We start from the raw sequence: 18,686 nt of genomic DNA, 5'->3' as shown, positions 1-18,686 counted from the left end.
AGAATGTATATCTGCCGTATACAATCACAGAGTGAATTTCACTGGTCGAGACCTTTGTGAAGTTGGCGAGTGCTTTCTGATCTCTCTCGGAGAAACGAGAGGGGGAGGATTTATGAATATGGATATCATACTAAATTGATTTCACACAACTTCCATCAGAAATGACTTAGCTGGTTTTCTAACTGGTGGATGGATGAGGACCAGCACTGGCAGTGAAATACAGCTAAATATCTGCACCTGGAATTGGATCCATAAAACTCAGTGAGAGGTTTGGGGAACGCTGGAGCTTGAACAGCTTGATGATGGCGCTGCTCTGATATGAACCAAGGCTTTATTATAGTTTAGATCTGTGAGTTTTGCATGAGAGGTAAAGGCCAAACTTATTGAGTGCCAGAGAGTCTACATTGGATAGTGTTTACTTCAATAAAGTCTGCTGTAGCACAGTAACGTTTGAATTTCTTTAGACTATATTTTAATATATTAAGTTTTATATAATTAATATATTTTAAGTTTTTAATAATCAGCATTTTTTTATTTGTAAAAATATTTGTACTCCCACCTTTGATTAATTTAATGCATTCTTGCTGAATAAATTTATCTCTATATATATATATAAATATATATATCTCACTGACCCCAAACTTTTGAACAATGTTTTTAAATGTATTTTTAAAGACTTTTATGGTCACCAAGGGTGCATTTCTTTGGTTGAATTTAAAATAAATAAATAAACAAAACAAAACAAAAATTCTGGCAATATAAAATAACTGTTTCTCATTGTAATATATTTTAAAATGTAATTATCTACTGTGTGTGTGTGTGTGTATATATATATATATATATATATATATCATTTGATACATCCATATAACATAATAGTCGTACAGTGGTATATAACAGAAACATTAGTTACTCACCAAGCAGTGTGTGTGTGAATCATGTATATTTGTACAAATACACGTTATTTTGATTCAAGGCAAGGCAAGGCAAGGCAAGGCAAGGCAAGGCAAGGCAAGTTTATTTATATAGCACATTTCATACACAGTGGTAATTCAAAGTGCTTTACATAGAAGAAATAAAAATAAAAATAATTACATAGATAATAAAGGAAACTATTCACACTAAGTTAAAGTTTTTTCATTATATGATTGCTCATTCTTCTTAAAGGAAGAAAGCATTACGTATTTTCCATTTAGATGAGGAATAAAGACATAAGGCTTAACGTCCTTTCCATTCATTTCTCTAATTACTGTGGTTTGTCTGTGAAGGACCTTTTTTCAACAGCTCTGCTCGTTGTACGTCTACTATTGTGTGGTGCCTATTAAATATTCTTCAGTATTGTTCAGTTCGAGTTCATTAAAATGTTAAAATGTTGTTCATTTCACTGCAAGGACATACATACATGCAGTATATACTCATTCAGAGGTTTCTGAATTATTTTGAATCAGTATCTAAATTTAAATGCATGTCTCATGGGTTAAAAAATATATGAGGCCCATTATAAGACCAAACACAGACCTTTGTGGAGTCGGACATTGTGGTAAATAAACATTTCATAATTCAAAACCAGGATGAGTTGAGAGGATTTTGCAAGTGTCTCTGTTCTTTCTGCTTCACTACTAGGGCCGGTTGGAAATGTCTCTTCTTCACAGTACCTGATCATTTGTGTTACACAACAGCTCCACTTCCTTCTGATTGGCTGATAGCACTAGTAAAAGTGCATGGGCCTGACATTTACCATGCTCTACTTGTGTCTTCTTTGGCAAATGAATAGTATGTTTCATCTTAAATTATCCTCCAGACACATCCATAATGGCACATACTGTAATAGTTGTTGGAGGTGGTATAATTGCATCTGGACTTTTATTATGGTCACACTTGAACTGAACAGGACCAGAACTGTTTACTATCAAACTAGTAATCTTAACCAGCATTAATCAGTGGCGATTACAGTCAGCCTTTAGTGTGAGGAACCATGTAGCAGTGTTCTTGTAATGCTGAAGAATAAGATTTGGGCTCTAGCGACTTGGGCTCTAAGACCATTTTCATCTACATGTATTTATTTGTCAAATATTGTTATCAACAGCAGTTTACAGTATACATCTAATCAGTTTGAGTTATCACATGGAATCAAATTCATGACCCTGTTGGTTAAATGATACATAAAACAATGTATATATATATATATATATATATATATATATATATATATATATATATATATATATATATATATATATATATATATATATATATATATATATATGTGTATATATATATATATATATATATATATATATATATATATATATATATATATAATATGATAAATCTAACATTTAGGGTCATCATGTTAGCAAACATCTGTGTAGTAATCTATCCTACACAGATGTTTGCTAACACAGTTGTTTTTTTTATCCACTGAATTTATACTTATGATATACAGTCAAACAATACTATTGTGAAATATTATTATAATTTTAAATACCTGTTAAGATAAAATAATTGTAATATATTTTGTAAATATTAAATTACAATAATAATTCACAATAAAATGTAATTTATTCCCTTGAAAGCAAAGCTGAACAGCTGAGCTGTGATAAAAACTGAGATACTTTTTTTTTTAGAAGAAAGTTCAACATTTGAAACAGATTTTTTTTTTAGCATTGTACAAATATTTACTTTGCTGAATAAAAGTAATTTATTTAAAAAACATCATACTTGCCCCAAACCTTTGTACAGTAATTCTCTGCAGCTTAAACTTTAGTGCATAAACTGATTAAAAAAAATATGTATTGAATCCACTATCTGTTTGTGACCTGTGGCAGACAAGGGTAGAAAGAGCTGTGCTTGTTTGTTTGTTTTTTTGTTGGTTTGTTTTTTTTGTTTGTATTGCATTGCATTGAAATTGCTTCAGTCTGTATCTCTGCAAAAGGGCCGATTACGATGTGAAATCTGGCTAGGTATTTAACCTAGTGCACGTAAATGGTTCGGGAACACTGTCTGTCTCTTATGGAACAATGTTTCTGGTCCAGAAAACACCTTAATTCACTTGCTCTGGCTAGGCAAAGGAAATAGAGCAGAGAGAGACATGGCATAGCAGACCGGGTAAATAATTTAAGCCGCGTGCATTGTTCCACTTACTCTGTCCCCAGTCCACTCGACGCAGCGTACATAACCCAAATGCCACATTGCAATGCTGACATCACTTAAAGCCTAACTGTGCTTGATGTAATGCTGTATTCTTGGAAGATGACAGTGTTTAGGAACGTCGAGAAGACCAGGTGCTCCCAGAGGAGTGTGATCCCCTGTCTTTGGCATTGGCAGACTAACACGGAAAAGCGCTGGAGTTAAGGAACGTTTGAAATCCCAGCCATGCCCACAAGGAAGGAGACAACAAAGCTCTGCTCTCTCGTTTACTCACACTCTCTCATCCATCTCTCTTTCATACATTCAATGGTTACACTTTATTTTAAGGTGACATACATTGTACCGTACTTACTCAAATAAGTACTGAGTAGTATTAATTAACTACATGTACTTACTGTAGAGTTACGGTTTGGTTTAGGGTTAGTTGTAAATATGCGTGATTTACTGTTATTATTACTAAAGTAAGTAGTAACGTGTAAGTATGTCACCTTAAATTAAAGGGTTACCCATTCATTCTTTTCTTTTTCACCCAAGTCTTTGTGAATTTCTGCTTTCGCCTCCCTCTTTACTTTATTGGTATCTTCCACAGCAATAAGGAAGCGACTTCGGAATTGTAGCGAGTTTGTTCTTTCAAGGTCCATTTAAATTGGATAGTTCACCCAAAAGTAAAAAATGTCATCATTTACTCACCCTCATGTTGTAACAAACCTGTATGACTTCCTTTCTTCTGTGGAAAGAAGATATTTTTGAAATAAATTATATATACATGTGTGACGTGAGTCGTGACACAAATAGAGCAATGTAACATTTGATCAAAGTTTGCCACTATTGCCACTACTTTTTTGGAAATACTAGGAAGAAACAGCTTAGTAGATATTTTTAGTCACTTACTCCCAACACTGTTCTTCTAAATGTTGAACTCAGTCAGCGCCCTGTAACCCTGAGACAGATCAAAGCTGGAACAGAGCCCGGCAACATCTCTCTCGCTCTCCGTCAAGGACTATCAGCTTGGCAGACCTACATTATGAGCCTTTTGATCCCCTGTCACATTATCATGTCATTCCTCTCATAGCAGTTCTCCAGAGATGTGTAAAGTGATCAATACCATCCATAAATGATATCTAAGAGAATAAAGGCTATTAACTGCGCTGGGTCTAATCCCGAATCTGATCAAACCAGCCTGTCGGCATTGCTACTAGAGTTGAAATCCACGGAGGTAGAAATTGCCCTGGATAAAATCAATTTGTCGCTGGTATATTCTGATATTGCTCTATTGATTTTCTGAGAGGTGGTGTGTGGGCGACACAGTGATGTGGTGCTCGGGCTTCCCTCGTGACTGGCTTTCAAACGTCCTCCCTGCTGGGTTATTAAGTCAGAGTCAATGGAGTGAGCTATTTAAACTATTTGTTTGAATGCAAAATGGTACAACACTACCTTCACTACGCCTCGAAAAGCATTTGAAATGTTTGAATGTTGTTGATTAAGGATTTTTGTGTGAAATAATAGCTATGATTTTTTTTCTATTTTTCATTTCTTTTTAATAGTTTTAGGCTTTTAATATCTCCTGTGTCTTTTCAGTTGGCTTCATAATATGATGTAATTTGCCCACTAGCAAACTCACTGGTACAACCGTCCAAGGTTTTTATTTTTTTATTTTTTTTCTGATTGGTAACACTTTCTATAAAGGCTGTATGTGTAATGCATTAAAGTCTAGTCAAAAGTTTGGACACACATGATTGAATTAATTTTTGTCATGATCTTCAAAACCTTGGGTTTTGTGTGTGTGTGTGTGTGTGTGTGTGTGTGTGTGTGTGTGTGTGTGTGTGTGTGTGTGTGTGTGTGTGTGTGTGTGTGTGTGTGTGTGTGTGTGTGTGTGTGTGTGTGTGTGTGTGTGTGTGTGTGTGTGTGTGTGTGTGTGTGTGTGTGTGTGTGTGTGTGTGTGTGTGTGTGTGTGTGTGTGTGTGTGTGTGTGTGTGTGTGTGCCCAATAGCAGCAATAATACATGTAAACGTATTATGTATGCTTCAATAATGCCTTAATAAATCTTCTTATACATTGCATGTCATAAATAATTGCAACAGTTAACAATACATTATGTATAATAATAAAATCATATCTGTGTATCTTTTTTAAAAATCTTTTTTTAGTGTGTTAATGACCATGCCAAAATGTCATGTCCTTTGTTGTATTTTTACTCTTTTAAGTGTAAGAATAAATTGCTCAATAAAACCATGAATTATAGCTCTGTTTACAATTATTCATGGTAAGATGTTATGGATTAGGATGTCCATTGTAATGTTTCATGTATACAGGCTTCATAGAAAGTGTTACCATCTGCTACTGTCAGTCCAGAAGGAGCTGTGACGTCTTGTGTCCGTGTCCTCAAAGGCCTCAAGAGGCAGGTGATTTGTAATAATTATACCTCGTCCCACTGCTGAGGCAAAGGTTAAACTTCGCATCCTTTCTTTGACATTTCAAAGTGGCGCTCCGTCATCCTTTTCAGAAGAATTAGAATGTTTTTTTCATGCCTTGGCAAACATTTTTTTTTGTGCATCTCATTGTTTCTTGTTGTTTCTTTCAGCAAATGCAGTAATTACCTCACGACAATAACAACATTCATAAAAAACAGATGAGTGTGTAAATTTAACTGTTTCCTTTTTCTGTTTCTTTAGTTTTCTGTTGTCTGTATTATTTCTCCCACTTTCTATTTTTTGCCCTTGATAAGTACTTTTGGTTATTACACATTATTTTCTTCTCTACCCAGAATTTTAATAGAAAACAATGTATGTTATATTGACAGCTAGTGGTTGAAATGTGTACAGCAGTTCAAATATCAAAATATCGGAAAATAAACAATCAAAATATTGTTTATCCCACCCCCTCCTCCTCAGACTCCATACACTTACTTACACTGTAAGTTGATGAGTTGATTTATTTGCGTTGTAATATGCCTGACAGAGGTTTTTAGATGGATGCTGAGGCTTCTAAGGTCGGGTAGAATCTGTGGTCTCTAGTTTGTTTGCTGGCTTCCATGGCTGCAATACACTGTATTTTACGCCAACTGGCAACGCAGGATGTCGAAATACTATAGGGTTAGCAGTAGCTGGGATCACACAGACCAGACCAAAACAAAAACAGACATTCCGACACGCAAAACACATTTCAAAGTAGAATAACTGGCGGTAGCATTGTTCTTCGGAGAAAGTATGTGAACTTAGCATGTTTTCTAAATCTCTGCAAACATATTATGGTATTTTTTGTAGAATAGCTAGTACATCATGCTAATTATATGGTTTCCATAATAAATGTGTGTAAGGGTTTAGAAGTTTTTTCTCATTTGAGCTATAATTCATAATTCAACCTTTGATTAGACGTATTATATGATATTATCATGAATCTCTGAACGCCTCTCACTCAGAATTGTAGTAGCACCGCTCATTATTCTTATTTTCAGCTGTGGAAAATGGGCTTCAACGTCCTGTCCTTCATGCAAGCTATTTATTTTCCTGCCTTTTAGAACAAATTATCTTGAAAGAGGACTTTGTTTTGTCAAGGTTTGTGTCTGTGCTGTCTCAAGGTTCTAGTTTTGTACAGTACGCTAGTTTTTTTATAGATTGTTCTGTCAACTGTCTGCCTGTCTTTAACACTAACTTGATCAGAGGATTTGTGTATCAGTAAATGGTGGGGTTTTGTGTGGTTTATGCCATTTTGTTTTCTTTCAGCTTCGCTCTAAAGCATTAGCATTTTTTTCTATATTAGTTTTTTTCTGTAGGATTGAATTGACATTTTACATATGCACACTTGAATTGATGATGCACAAGTGCACACTTTGACACATTTGAATACTGCAATTGTTATGTACTGACATCTATGTAGGTGTGTTGTCACTGTAACTTACATTGTGTCTTGAGGCTCAAAAATGTGAACTTGTGCAGTTACTGGTACTGCTCTCATGTGTTTTGTGGTTTTGTCTACTTCTCTTTGTTGTTTCTTGCAGATTCACATATTTCCTCCACCTGTTGTTATATAATGTATTAAGTGTGCACTATTCAGAATTGAATCAAGAATGCCATTTAAATTCCAATTCAGTTAGAGAATTTTAATCAAATTTGAATCGAGGCAGCAAACAGGGTGTTGAATTACAATTGAAATGTGAATGTAAGGAAGTAGTAAGACACTCATCAGATAATTGATAAATAATTTTTAACTAGACACAAAATTAGCAAAGTTTGTCATGAATACTGGCTTTTTAAAATGTGTTTTTAAAACGATGACTTTTTATAGGGCTTACGGATGGATGGATGGATGGATGGATGGATGGATGGATGGATGGATGTTACCTATTATAAAAATTAGCATTTAGTTTATGTATGTCATATTGAATAAAAAAATAAAAAAGTGGACCAGGGTGGAAGAACTTAACGCCATGTTTGTTTGAATTACAATTCCGTAAGTTCCTCTTCCTGTCATTCCAGTTCACCTTCTTGTAGACTTTTAGGCATATTATAAGTGCACAATCTAAAGCTAGAACTAATATTTTATATATTTCATGAAAGAAAACATGTGGCAACATTACATTCAGTCACAACTGCAATCAATATGTAAATAGTCTCTCAACTTTAATACTTGCCATCCAAACATAAACACATTCATGTATGATAGCAGCTCTTTATGTTTACTCCTCAATATACCCACACCTGTTCAATGAGAAAATCTCAATGATCGTGCATTAACCTCATTGAGTCCTGCTTAGTGTCTCATGAAATCGGTCTGGAACAGCACACCGGAGATGAAAGACAAAGAACGAGAAAAGGAGATCAGCCTATCACTCCCTCAGACACATGTCTGTCTCCTGCTCCCTCTCTTTACCCGTTTAGTTTCTTTTTCAGCTCAGCCGCGGTCTGTGTAAAGGCATCCGGGAGGAGAAAAAAAGAAAATTACTTTTGTTGGTGCTTGCACAACACTCATTTCCATCTTTCGCACTGAGGCTTCCAGACCCCGGGTCACTTCCAATTGTGTGTCTAATTGATTACTTCCCATGCAATTACGTTTGTGTCATACTCGATTTTTCACTGTTTGAGGCACAAGGGAGCGATCCTCCTTCTGAAGGACAACAGTTGCACTGCAGCAAATCTAGAATGTGGCTGTATTATTAATCTTTTGGCGCAGCTGTAGTGCAGTAATAACCAGTGACATAAACCACAAACGCAAGGTTACAGAGGTGGAAAGGACGGTGTCAATGACAGGACATGTTCTCCATGCATGGCATTGAGGAAAAACAGCATTAAAAGCGACCGTATTATTATTCTGCTCATTTGCAACAACACAAACAAGTGCTTCTTATTAGGTCTTGAAAAAGACAGTTGCCATTTTTCTTTTTACATTTACCACTTACATATTCTTTGTGCTTTTCACTTCTTAATTTTTTTTAAGAAGTTTTCAAGCTCATTAATTAAATCTTTTGGGAATTATGTAAGCTGTGAGAAAAGAATGTAATTAAATATTGATGTCTAACCCACAGAAGGACTTTCAAAATTGCAATCATTAGAAAGATTTGACCCTTCTGCCCTCACAAAGGAAAGGAAACGTGTGTGACGGTAATCAAAGCAGTTAAAGATGTGGGATTCATGACTTCTCATTGAGCCGTAAAACCTGCTGTGAGACTTATTCACTGTATAGACGCTCTTTTAGAAATATATTAAAACTATATTAAATGTGCTTTCCTTTCTAACAGCAGTGTGTTTGTATATACAGAACACATGCAGTGTACTTTTCCTTTTCCATGGAGATGAAAGGATGACAGAACTGCTGAGGAGAAACAAAGCCCTGGGAAGTGGAGAAGAAAATGGAAGAATCCCTTTTAAAAAGTTGTCTGTATTTAAAGCCTGTAATGTGAATTGGGAAGAGAGAGAAAAGAAACGCTGTAATTACACAGAGATCAAATAGAGAGCGTGGAGCTAGTGCTAATACCCACTCGCCCACCCCAATCACTGGAGAAACCAGGCTCATTAATAATGAATCTGGTGTCATCATTAAGAATCTGAATGATTAAACATATCTCCTGGCTTCAAACACCACTTTTCACAGTAAAAAAAAAAGGGGCTCACACATACATAAAGGAATAATGATATGAAACACTTATGAAACATACCAAGTCTGCAGATTTCCATGGTATTGGTTTGTCTGTCATTCACAAAGTTATACAAAAATCTCAAGTTTCACAGATGAAATAATGGCATGCAGGTTTGGAAAAACATGAATAGTCTCACCCTCCTTTTTTAGTTTGAACTATCCCTTTAAAGGTGAAATGTGTGATTTTTACACCATTTGTTGAACCAGAAGTTTAGATGCTAGGTTCTTAAACACACAGAACAATGTTTTGAAAGTGCCACAGAACCCTTGAATTGTTTGTCTCTACACACTAAGCTGAGAAAAGTAAAAAGTCATTCAACATTAAAAACTTCAAAATGCTTTCATCTGCCAATTAGACCGTAGTACTACGTTCTGTTTAATTTGTGTTAATATATTTAAATTAATTCTACAGAATTCCAAGATTTTCCCCCATAATAAATGCAGTACATTTACAAAGGTGTGCAGAATAGCTATAACTTTCCTCTTTGGATACAATGAGGGTTTGAACCTAACGAAAATCCAACATCATGACAACAGCCAGTTGTTCTAATGTGTGTATAGCTTTATTGGCCTCATAGTTAATTCAATTGCATGAACCATCCAGAGAAAACGGCCAATTAACATCACTGCGTTCTGTGTACTGTAAAAAGAAAGTGGAGCACATCAGTGAGCGGTTATATAATCTGAGGCAGGTGGAAAACATATTAGTGTAGAACAAGCATTGAAAGAAGAGAAATGTATTTATCTTTGACAGTTTGATGATGGGAGATATTGAGATTTGTCCATTTATTAATGAATGCAACAGTTTAGTAGAGATCACTATTGTTTGACCACACTAGAAATAGTTCACCCCAAAATTACATTTTATCATCATTTACATAATTCACTCTCATGTCGTTGAAACCCTGTATTGTTTTATTACTTATATATAAATTAATGCATCAAAGACTGTTTGAACTGCTTTTTTTCCCCATTCACTGAAAGTGGATGGTGGTTTATTCTGCCAATCAGGACAAAGAACGAAATAACAAAACAAAAAGTAATTATAAGTTGTCTGAAAATCTGTGAGAAACAGACTGAAATTGAAGATATTATTCTTGGATAATCTTCCCTTCTGTGGTGCTCTTAAATGTCATTTATACTCAAATGTTATTTGTAAATAAAATAAAAAGTATTAATAAGGCTTGGAATATATATTTAAATTTTGTATACGTTTAATTAAACTTTTATGGTCCCTAACTGTTTAAATCTTCACCCATTTTCATTATGGAAAACAGAAGCTCGAACAATGTGCCTAAATATTCCCTTTTGCATTTGACAAAAGAAAGGCATAGAGGTTAATAAAAAGTAAAAATTATGACTTAAGCCTTATGTAATTTTTTGCTAACTTTGTAGCTTTACTTCATCTTTAGTGGAAGGACATGTTCAACTGACAGAAATGTAAGTGTAACAATTACATTTTACCTGTTTTAGCGCGTTGCTGCTAGTCGACAGCTTGCTCCTGTGTTAAGAAAGCATTGACATACACACGTTTTAGCTTCCCCCATTTGTCTCCATTACCCGTAAGCCTCTGCTAATGGAGTCAAAGAGTCTCTAGGGTGTTGTTAGCACCTGACTTTACCATTTGATTCGAGCCTTTGTAAAATCAGTCATTACGCTCCAGCCCGAACACAGACTCGTGCGAGCTTTTTGACACAAATAGAGCTGTTCCATGACCCAGAGCTGTACATCACGATAATACTAAATGACTCCGTACACTTATGCCTTTGATTATATGCGTGCGCCGCTTTGAGTGCAAGCAAACGCTCACAGTCAAGAGAAAAGAGGAGCAAAAAACAGGGTTGAAAAAAAAAAGTAGAGCGGCTGTGGATGTTGAATAATTCAGAACTGGCAGCACATGGGGCTTCAGGGCCAGCCGGAGTGCAGGAACTCCAGCCACTGATGAGCAGTGTGCCCGCACCTCACCTTTGTCTGGCACACACACACACACACACAGACACAATGTGTATCAGCAAGACTCAGAAAGCTGCAAACTCTGCTCGCCTGTCCATTTCAGACCGTTTCAGCCCTCAACCTCTTCAGATATCAGACTTGGGCCTCATTAAAAGTTAATGTGAGGCGTGCAATGAATTTTGATGCCAATTAATAATCAAAACAGTTTCCTCTATAGCCCTGCGGCGTTATTTCAGAGTCAAAAACCAGGCCATTCGACACAATGCAACCAAAGCAAAGACTGTGGGGTGCGTGAAGCAGGCAAAGACATAAAAAAGTCACCCAATAGACCTGATCAGTTTAAGTCGGTGGGCGTAGCAGGTTTGCTGGCAGGTGTGTAACGCTGCCGTGGATGTTTGAACACTGCTGTGTTGTGCTTGCCAGCTGTTCCGGCTGGGTTTCACAGTGCATGCCAGCCAAAGCCTGTGTCATTGGCATCAATAGCATGCAGAGCAGAGTCCAAACACAGCCAGACACATCTAGACGTACGCAAACAGTTAGGCTTTCAGGTGATACAGACACTACAGACTGATAAAAAAGGCATCTCCGCCTCCGCTAGTCCTCCTGTTCTTGATGTCGCCTCAAATTTGGCATTGTTTCATCAAGCCCGCAGCAGGAAACGTTAATGAAACATTTAAGAGTGGTAAGTCAATTGCCTCTCCTGACAGTCACAGAATGCTAATTTCAAGAATTGTTGTTCTGCCGAAACTGCGGGTTCTGGTTTGGTCACACGATCGATAGATCAGATGGAGACTGTGTAGACTTGTGTAGCCAGACTATTATCATGAAGTTTAGGAGCAGGTTAATCGGACACTGTATTAGGTACACTTCACTAGTACCAGGTTGTACCTTCAGAAATGCCTTATTCTTTATTCTTATTCTTCAGTCAAAAAACAACATTCCTCAGAGATTTTGGTATGATAGCATCACGCAGTTGCTGCAGTTTTGTCATCTCTTTTACTTGCTCCTGATTGGCTAGTGAGTCGTTACCTGAAGAAGCAGGTGAACGTAACTGGGAGACCTGACCACCATAGAGTCATGGCACATCAGACGACACCACCAAACATGCCCAGTGACATAGAAAACACCAGAAGGAGCGAGAGACGCAGAAAGCAGCTGGTGTGCATCTGGAGTGCGCCGGCTCTTATGTTTCAGCTAAACTGGCACAGCGAGATGGTTGCCGCAGCATACCCGTCTCCCTCTGTGGCTTAATAATTAATGTATTTATTTTTTGCATAGTGGCTCACAGGGACGAGGCTCAGGGGCTGTACTGAATGCAGTGGAGGGTAATAGGACATGAATAGCCCCTGCTGTCGCTGCTACGGCCGCCCTGCCATGCGCTCGAGCTGCTCAGGTGGGGTCTGTCATGCGGATGAATGCATGATGCTAAATATACCCCAAACTCCTCCCTCACTTCCCCACCTGGACTTTTGTTTACTTTCAGTGCACATCTGAAATCACTTTTCTGAATACAGCGAATTCCCTCATCCAGCCCTCTTGCATCACTTTGCAGCACTGTGCATGAACTCATTTATAATGTGTTACACAAGGTATTTTGTGTCATATCAAGTTGTGGTAGCAGAACAAAGTTTAGCCCTAGAAAAGTTTTGAAGTCAAAATCTGAGTTTAAATTCACTTAAACTAGGGGATTTAATGTTCTATAACAGTTTGTAAGGATTCTTTCTATTATTTAGTAAGTTTGAGAATATACATGTTATTATACAATTTAATATAACAACATCTCTAATGCTTATAATTGACTTTATTTAATTTGTTTCTTTATTACGCAGTTTTTTGTCATTTTAGGAAGGATGCAGACACCCCAGAGCTGTTAACTGTTTTAAATGCAAAGGGTGGGCACACATACTGATTTGATTACGTAAGGTAATAGAAATTAATTGATAAATAACATATATTTCTGACATTATTTTTGAAAGTTGAAAGTGTGTGTGTGTGTGTGTGTGTGCGTGCGTGCGTGCGTGCGTGTGCGTGCATGTTTAAGAGAATATTTATTTTTATCTATCGATTTATATCGTCTTTCACACTGTTATGAGATTTAGAGGTTGGGTTCAAAGACGTTTCCTGGCTTCCCCTGCAGTCTAACAGGGGAATGCTGACCTTTCCCTGAGGTTAAGATAGGTCACAGTACAGTCATCTGTATGCAGGTGCTCTTCTGTTTGAGTTTTTCCTCTCTCTCTCTTTCTGTGGAGCTCCCGGGTACAGCGCTCATTGCAGTGCTGGTGTGGGGTGAACCGAGTCATGCTCTGATATCTGAAGTGTCACTCAGTCAGAAGCCACACTTGGCCTCCTCTCTCTCTGCCTATGTTTTTCATTGTGTTTTTTTTATTTTTATTGAAGCATTCATTTAAGCTCTCTTGTGTTCTCTGATTGAGCCATTGTGCAGTTAAAGAGGCATTTTGCTCTGCTCAAGGAAAGAGAGAATGGATGTTTGAATTACTATTCAATGCTAACAACAGCTTTCACCATAGCAGAACTCTCAAAAATATTATATTATGACATAATCGTTGACTGAAAAAGTGTTATTATATTATACTATAATATATTATATTATAATAATATTATATTAATTATATTATATTGTATTATATTATATATTAATCATATAACACATAGAAAGATATTATGGAGATTATGTAATGTTATCCCCCATTACTGCACTAAAATCATATTCATGCACGCTGCACTGCTTTTTCTTATAAAATCGTTCATCACAGTGTTGACCCGAAGTAACTGCGTTCAAATCCTCTCGGAGGAGATAGCTGGCCGAATACGCATGCTGTGTAGTTTAGGACGGCGGTCTTAATCTGTGTTCTTTATCAGCAGACAAACCATTACTGTATGTTCCCTTTCCTATAGCCCTGTGTTTTAGAAATCTATTCCCACAAGTGTGCCACAACATGTAGTGATTTAACAAGCTCACCTATCTGACCCAGATATGTAACATGAAAGGTTATTTCTGTTACTAGAAATAAGAGAGGGAAAGTCTTGCCCTCTGTTATCCCTTTGCCCTCTCTCATTTATACCGCTATTCTTTTTCTATTCTTTTCCCATATAAATAAGCAGATGCTCAATGCCCTAGATAATTCCATAAGCCTTTAATCTTAGCCATTTTTCATAAAGATTTATCGGAAACAATCGCGTGAGGGATAACACAATTTAATCAGCCTGCTTTAAACGCAATTACCACCCTGAGGAAGTCAGGAGGGCAGGGAGGATTGTAAGTAAAGACCCACTGTCTGAAACTGTCATCCATCCTGTTTATATATATATACTGAATCTATATTTATTGAGCCGACCAGCCTTGAACCCCGATATACCTTGTAACCCAACAAACAACTCAAAATAAGACTGGGTTCAAATTCGTCTGCTTATAACTGTTCATAAAAATATGTTATAGTGTATTGCGAGCATCTGTCACTGCTTTTAAACCACTAGTCCAGCACAGCACGCTTTTCCACTCAGCATTCAATATACTTTCAATTCTCTCTTTATTGCTTGTATATCATACCGTCACTGTGACAATTCCCCTTATAACATTTGCCAATAAAAACTGCCCTCTTGTAGACCGAAAGGGTGTCCTATATTGCACCAATTTTCTTTTTTTTTTATCAACCTTGGTTGGATTTGAAAAGGATTTATTTCAATGCAGCTCTCGTCTGTTATTTACTGCCTTTGTCATTGGTTTTTCAAGAGTTGTTGTCGAGTTGGACTTTGTCCCTCTGTATCCTGAGCAACAAAAAAAATGATGCATTGAGCGCTACAAGAGGGTCCTTGGTTCAGATAAATTCCAGACAGACACATGTTACCAGTAGAACACATGTTCTGTCAGTGCCGATCACATATGGGCCATCAGTAGGCTCCCATGATGCTTTGCCTGCCGTGGCCACTCATGCTTGAATGTCAACAGTGTCTCGTTTAAAGTGCATTTGCTCGCAGCCAGCACGGCACGAATGCCTGCCGAACTACTCCCGCACAGGTTCGCGCCGTCCCCCTTTCCTCTCTCCCTAACGCCTGCAGCATCGACTCCTCATAAATGCTTTTATGTAGTTAAATTAAAGCCGTTGTTCTTTTCAGGTCAGTAGTTAAATACATAAAAGTGCAATTAAATTCAAATAGAGTCTGCCTGTGTTTTATTCCTAGTTTGCCACCCCTGTTCCTCTAGATTTATGTGAGTGGCTCTTTTGCTCTGACCTTGGCTGAGGTGTTCATGGAAAGCCCATCATTGGAGTGTCTTAATATCTTTGCTAAATAACGAGCAGTGGCTTTTTACACTACCATGCATACAATTGATTAAAAGTGACAGTAAAGACAGAAATGTATAATGTCTCAAAAAAAACAATTTTTAAATAAATGCTATGCTTTTGAACTTTCTATTTATTAATATTCCTAAAAGAATCCAGAAAAAAAAATGCATCACGGTTTCCACACAATTATTAAGCGGCACATCTGTTTCCAACATTGATAATAATAGTAAATGTTACTTGAGAACCCAATCAGCATATTAGTACAATTTCTGGTTTCTGAAGGATCATGTGACACTGAAGACTGGAGTAATGTTAACAGGAAACAGTTGTTTTAAATTGTAATACTTTTTCACAGAATTATTAATTTTTACTGCATTTTTGATCCGATAAATGCAGCCATAGGACCAGATTTAGTAGCAGCCTATGCCAGCACAAACCCACTTTTGCCGTTAAAAAACTACTATCAGGATTTACTAAAGATACGGATAGTGAAAAATTAGCGCTGAAAAGGCGTGGACATAGTTACTGTATTTTTGTGGCTGACCTTATTCCACATCCATTTGTAGGAGTTTCCCTTCAGATATATTTAAATGAATCACGCAAGGTGATTTACTATGAGGTTTGTGCTCGTCAATTTACTGGTTACGGCATTATTTAACGCCCCCCAAAAAAGCATGTCTTAAAACAGATCATCAGCTGCATTAAAATCTTTTAAAAAATGCTACACGCATACAGTGGGCCCTATTTTGACGATCTGAAACGCAAGTGTCAAAGTGCAAAGCGCAAGTAACTTTGTGGGCCGATCCCGGCGCTGTTGCTATTTTCCCAGCGCGATAAATGACTCTTGCGCCCGACGCAAATCTAAAAGGGGTTGGTCTGAAGTAGCTTCATTATTCATAGGTGTGGTTTGGGCGTAACGTGAAATAAACCAATCAGAGCGTCCTCTCACATTCCCTTTAAGAGCCGGCGCGCTTGTTCCGTGGCGGATCGCTATTAACGGCGGATTTGCCGGCGCACGCCAGGAGCAGTTCACAGCCGAGGAAACCGACGTTCTCGTCAGGACCGTAAAACACAGAGAAGTGACATTGGGGATGATGGGAGAAACCCACCCAAATTAGCTTCGGTTAAACAGGCGTATAATTTGGGTAGTAAATGTGTAGCCTAATCTAGATTATTTTTTATTTTTTTTATCTAGATAGATCTTTTTCACATCTTCACGGACACAACAATGATTTCCCTCGTGTGTTAATATTTTTCCTTGTAATAATGTATGATTTGCAAAAATGAAAACTGCTGCATCTTTTTATATTAGAGAATCAAAGTGGATACGCGTTAACATTATGGCCAAGCACGCGCCCTTAAAATACCATATCACTAACGCGCAACGCGCCACTGTCTTTAGACTGTTTTTTTCCTGGTCAGTGGCGCAATTGCTTTCTAAAACTGGAAAATAGCACCAGGGAACTTTTGCGCCGGAACACGCCTCCTCTTTGCGCTGAACCGCCCCCGCGAGCGCAAGTTCATTCCCTAATTTACCGACGTGCGTCTGTGGAGGGAAGAGTCCGCTGTGCGCGGGTGCAAAATAGGAATGATACATGCGTCGGTGTTCAAAGTCAATTGCGCTGGGTGTAAGATAGGGCCCAGTGTCTTCATTCATTTTGATGATCAGCCATTATCATCTGTATCCAATAGGGTTCAGAAGGTAGAACAAATCATTACAAGCTGTAAGTGACTTTTTTTTGTGAAATAACACACAGAAGATGTCCCTAATACCTGACAGACACCCTCAAAGTCAATCTGTCAGGTAGTAAGAACATTTCAGGTAGTTGTCTCTGTCAGTCCTAGACTCAATAAGCCACAAAAAGAGCACAGAATGCTATCATTTATCCAGAAGAGTTTGAGGTGTTCTCTGCCTGCTTTTCAGTCATTTCTGTGTCGGCCACTTGCGATAAGACTCTCACGGACACATGGAAGGAGTTACTTGCGTTTTTCCCCCTCAAATTGGACACAGAGGAACACTCGATCTTCAAATATCCGGTGAAAGAGATGTAAGATATTCTCTGTCTCTCTCTTAGGTCTTGTTTAGCACTTAGGCCGTGGTTTTAGAGCTCTCAGTCTCACAAAAGAAAAAAAAGACAGCATAAAAGTTATCACCCTCAACAGTGAAAAGAACAATAATGTTCAGTTAAACTACGATTAAAACGCAAAGTGTTTATTTTTCTCACAAAAGTCCTAGTGTGTTTGGGTTTTCCCCTTATCGAAAAGAAAAATCACTGTTCCCTCTTGCTGTTTGTTCAATTTTACCCGTCGCATTTTTTACCCAGACAGCATCTCCTTGGTAACGCGTCTGGAGAGGCTGGGCTGTGTGGTGCAGAGCCTCACATTGATGGATGGTGCAGAAGATCACCTATTTGTACAGTGGCGGCAGGGGAAGTTGGCACAGTCTGGCATATCATTCCTCATAAGCCCTGCCAGGCGTGATCCCTCTGTGCCACACGCAGAGCCAGTCTGCTGGCAGTGACTGGCGTAAGGCCGCGGTGATGTTGGCACTCTGTGATGAATAGGCAGCCACATTTATGCCCGACTTGATCATCTTATATAGAGGAAGTGTGAATGAACTACTGGATTGGGACTCTGTGATTGTTAAAAGGAGACGCTTGACTAGTGTTGATCTTCAAGTTAAGCTGATGAACGGCCCTGCGTACTATGAAATCACTGGTTCCAATATGATGTCCTGTCTTGTCCATTTAATTAAACAAAACTAATTGCCTTAAGCCCAGAGAAATCATTATGTTCTGCAAGTTTGTGTGTTCTGCAAAATCTCACGAGTTGCCGATGAGGCAGCGTTTTATACATAATGTATAATAATTAATTCTAAAGTGTAAGATCATGTTAACCCAATAGTAATGACTCAAGTCTTGCCAAATCTTTCAGAAAGAGTTACACATTTTTAGGATCCGTATACTAAACTGAAAAGCACGATAACTCCATGAAATAGACTAAAGTGTGTGTGTGTGTGTGTGTGTGTGTGTGTGTGTGTGTGTGTGTGTGTGTGTGTGTGTGTGTGTGTGTGTGTGTGTGTGAGCGTTTGTCAATGACATTAATGTTTTCACTTCATTTGAGACAAAATTTAACCTGTAGCTTTTA

The 18,686-nt window shown here is 37.7% G+C and overlaps 1 protein-coding gene across 2 annotated transcripts in view; it reads left to right on the top strand.

The window, feature by feature from the left end:
• Positions 1-18,686, top strand: part of erbb4b (erb-b2 receptor tyrosine kinase 4b) — a 301,643-nt gene that overhangs the window by 183,340 nt on the left and 99,617 nt on the right. The gene's annotated exons all lie outside the window — the stretch shown is intronic.

The sequence above is a fragment of the Phoxinus phoxinus genome (assembly GCF_949152265.1).
Source record: "Phoxinus phoxinus genome assembly, chromosome: 7".
NCBI classification, from domain to species: Eukaryota; Metazoa; Chordata; class Actinopteri; order Cypriniformes; family Leuciscidae; genus Phoxinus; species Phoxinus phoxinus.
The sequence above is the reverse complement of the archived record's forward strand: the minus strand, read 5'-3'. Positions and strand labels throughout refer to the sequence as shown.